The 4,357-nt window shown below is 48.8% G+C and overlaps 1 long non-coding RNA gene across 1 annotated transcript in view; it reads left to right on the top strand.

Moving 5' to 3' along the window:
• The window catches only part of LOC109379141 (uncharacterized), a 34,121-nt gene that overhangs the window by 12,291 nt on the left and 17,473 nt on the right, over positions 1-4,357 (top strand). The window lies entirely within an intron of this gene.

Below are 4,357 nucleotides of genomic sequence, written 5' to 3'. Positions count from 1 at the left end.
CCCACCCCCACCCCCGCCACACACACACCTTCCAAGCCAAGATTTTCTCATCTCAAAGAGGAAACCAGCAGAGTGGATCATTCATTGCCTCTTTCTGAGACAGTGGGCGACTGCTTTCAACGAATCCTAAAGCTTGAATCCTCAGTTTCCAGTTTTTCATCCAGTGGTAGCCCACTTTTCCCCAAAAGTTAGGAAGAAGAATCAGAATTCAGGGTAGGGCTGGGGGCAAGGTCTATCTTAGTGTAAGGTCAAAATTATGTTAGGGACAAAATACAAATTTGTGGATCTAGTGAGGGCTAGTGACTGTGGATTAATCCTTGCAGTATGAGAAACAGTGGGCAGTGGAGATATCCTCAGGCTGGGTGCTGGGGTAGCAAAGGTATCTATCTGTGGAGAACGTTTGCTTGGTCCAAGAAACTGTAATCTTTACTCCTCAAGGGCAGCTACAGACAAAATCCTGGGGATGCAGAATAGGAATGCCATTCCCAGGGTCCCACTGGATTGCTCTGTCCTTCAGATGGCCCCACCTTTAAACTATCACAGAACTGTCACCATGTTTCCCAAGGTGAGGTGCTCTCTGAGTATCTACATCTGCAGTCTCCCCTTACACTCACCTTCCCAGGACCACCTGGCCCTTTGGGGTAGCTTCCTCTCTGAGCCCTTCCAGCACTTGCATCTATGCCGCTCTCAGGGGCCTTAAGCAGCTGGAGGGCACATAAGCCTCCATGAATCCACTCCTTCTCCACCACCCCAGAATATTACCCAACACGAAAGCATTTGTAGGTGCTCAATTAATGTTTGTAGAATTAATTCATAATTAACAACTTGCATGCTTACATCCTGTGAAGGATGTCCTGTGCTAATGGAGGGGGCAGAGACCAGCCTTGGAAAAAGGCTGGGAAAAAGGCTGTACTAACTTCTATTGCCTCCCTGCCCCACCCTACCCCCAGCCCTGTGAGGGTACTGAAAGCAGAGACCAGGTTCAAGTCCACATCCACCAATCCCCTGGGGAGTTCTGAATTCTTCTGCAGCACCCCTCCCCCCACTCACTGCTGCCCTCAGCCTGTGTAGCTTAGAAACCCATCTCACATTTCAACTTGGTTTGAATAGAAGTGGAGATGATTCCACAAATCTACTTCCACTGTCCTTTGCTTAACTTTGTAATCCATAGAGCAAATGCGCTAGGAAAGCATTAATCCTCATGAGGCCAAGTGAAGTGATGGGAAAATATTTCAGGAGTCTTTCGTTCCATGTAAACTGAAAGTCTTTATTAAGGAATACTTCTTCCTGAAGAAATATGCTCACTGGAAATCAGGAGCGAGGGGCAAGGAAGGTGAGGCAGGGAAGAACGGAGAGCCTAAATAAGGGGCGTGACCACGCTGGCCACTGCTCAGAGTAACATACAAATGAACCCTGCACGTCTCAGCAGTCACTTCCCAGAGGCCCTATGAAATGCTGTCTCAGGAGAATCCACCACGGAAAAAAGGCAGAAGAAAGTATCCGTCAGATCTTGTCCCCCACGAGGCACTAACTCCCCTACACTTTTCAGTTGCACCAGTGTGGCCACCAAGAAGTTCCCACTGTGTGTCGTGCCTCAGGGCCAACCGGGAGACCCAAGGCAAATGTGAGAGGCTCACCATGCAGGCCCAGGGGCCGTGGTCCGGCTGTGGTTTTGTTGGTCCCTGCAGTGGCAGCTGGAGTGGAGCCAGCGGTCAGAGGACTTGGGTACCGGGGGTGTCAGAGGATCTGAGATGGCCCATAGAGTGTCCAGTATGCTGAAACTCTGCCACGAGTGTCGCAATGCATCAAAATGTACTTTCTATGCCTGTACTATTGCCGACGCAAATTTTATTTTTATTCACCAGTTCATTTCTTCATTCATTCGTTAACCAATTCACACACCCTCTACAATAAATGGGAATAACCCTGACTTTCTGGAGCAATGGAAGCACCTCATCTACCATCCTACAGCAACCTCAGCCTCCTTCCCTGGCTCTCCATCCCCCCAGACTCTGCACCCCCTGCCTGGACCGATCATCACCGTTAGTGTTGAGTCACCCACAAATCCCACACTGCAGGACCCTAAAGCTGTAGGTGGCCAAAGAAAAGAATCTGTCTCTTCCAAGCGGGAAATCTTGCCTGTGAACCTGAACACGACCACTGCTTATCCCTCCTTCCTGGATCACTTTTCTAGGGACACTCAGGCCCAGAACATGGGTGAGGAGCTCCAGGGCTCCAGAACGGGGGTGCTGCACTGTTACCCCCAACTCCAGGAGGAAAACAAGATGCAGAGGCTTGGGAATGCCTCAGTGTCTTAAAATTTGGGGGCTGTCAGTCCAAAGTCAAGTCTGGTGGGTTAAGGAGAGACAGGAAACTAGGATTTCTTGACATTTGTGTTTTCTCCATCCATGATGTCATTTCATCATATGGCTCACCATGACCATGGCCGTGGATAATTATTTCCATGTTAACAAATGTGGAAACTGAGGCCAAGAGGTTAAATAACTCACCGAATGTCACTCAGCCAGTAAAATGGAGTTCTAGGGCAAAGGCCATGTTTGTGAAGTGACCATCACCTTTGTCCTACCCAGTAGCACAGCCTACCCGGCCTGTCCTTCATCTCGCTGACCTGTCAACCCAGTGTTGGTGGCTGCCAACCCTCACCCGCCATATGGGAGACAATGGGCCTTAGGACCCGGGGATTTCCCCCAAGGTACTTTAGTATTGTCAGTGGGCAAAACACCAGCTCTCAGGGCTCCGTCTTCCCCTCCCATATCCTCCACCAAGCCCGCTCCTCCCTTCCCCAGCTCAGAGCCAACTCACTCCCGGTAAATTCAGTGTTTTTCCATTCCAGTGAGCTCAGCCTTTCCTTTGATTGGGGTGCAAGCAGCTGCAGGTGCCTCAAGTCATCATGTGCTCTCTTTCCCCCTCTCTCACTGCAATGTCATCCATGTTTACTTGCTGCTCTGGACTTTAGATTCTGTCAGAATGCCAATCGGCTGGGCCGCCAGGCACCACAGCTGACAGTCAAATCTGTGATGCCGAATCCTTCTTCTGGAAAAAAGGGCTAAAGAGGTTAATACACTCAAGTCAGGATAAACACACCAGCTGTTAGAGTTTCTAATATTTAATATCATTATCAAATAAATAACTCAGAAAGAGATCTCTCTCTCTCTCTCTCTCTCTCTCTCTCTCTCTCTNAGTTCAGGAGTGAGAATGACAGAGGGGACCAAAGATGTGATTCCATCTCACTTACACCCATATATGATAGAGCTCCAATCCATTGTCCCCCACACACACACACCAAAAGTTTGCAGTGTCACATCAGTAACCAAGGGAAGATGTTTATTTTGAAATCAGTTTCTCAAATCCTTTTCTCAACCACTTTGTCTTCCAGAAACAGACTAAGAACGCAAAACTGGAAGAACTAAAGTACACGAAGAAACCAAGTAATAATAAATCCACACTGCTGAGTGACAGGACCACTCAGAATAGCTCTTTGTTCTGGTAGAGCCTCTGGAGGAACCGGGTATCTTGAAGGTCTTGGAAGAAGTAGATAGAGAGCAATTTTAAGAACTTATCACACAATGGTAATTTTTTTACACAGACAGCAGATTATCATAGTGCATCTGGCCCAAAGTGCCTGTGGTGGTATAATGAGTTAGCAGCAGAGTCATTTGGGAAATGATAACATCGTCCTGGCAGTGAGGATGGGTTAGGAAGGCGAGAGAGCCATGCGGCGTGTGTGGCGTTGGTGGTGCAGTTGCCCAGAGTGGTGCTTCTGTTTGACCCAATGGCTCTCATGGATGGGGGAGCTGGAAAGCTGGAAACACCAGTGTCAATTCCTTGCCTGAGCCAGAGCACGCCAGCAGCCGAGGAACCACACTGCGCTGTCTTTTTAGCCAAACCACGCTTTGGTCCATTCTGTCACTCCCACCTCCCAATTAGGCACCCAGAGTCCCTCTACCACCTGCCACTCTGCAAGACCAGTCCAGCTGCCCTGATATGGGAGAGGGATGGTGAAGGCTGAGCTCTTCCAGCCTGGGAGAAGGGGGGGGGCAGGATTAACTAGGAACTCTGCCCTCCATCAGAGATCCAAAGGATGGATAAAGGGTCCTCGTTGAGCACTGCTGTTGTGGTTATTAGTTTGGGGAACTCTTTATAAAAGCTGTGGAGAGTTTATGTATGAAATAGAGATGCGACTTCACACCTGATGGAGTTGGTTTGAAGACGAAATGAGCAAATGTGGGGAAGTCACCCTGTGTAGTAACTGATATCGAATAAATGCTTAATAACTGGTAGTAATTATCACCATTTGAGGAGTATAGAGGAGAGGTGAAGGTCACCCCTCAGCCCC

Source organism: Hipposideros armiger, unplaced genomic scaffold (genome assembly GCF_001890085.2).
Source record: "Hipposideros armiger isolate ML-2016 unplaced genomic scaffold, ASM189008v1 scaffold_22, whole genome shotgun sequence".
Lineage (NCBI taxonomy): Eukaryota > Metazoa > Chordata > Mammalia > Chiroptera > Hipposideridae > Hipposideros > Hipposideros armiger.
This window is presented reverse-complemented; position numbering and strand designations above follow the sequence as displayed.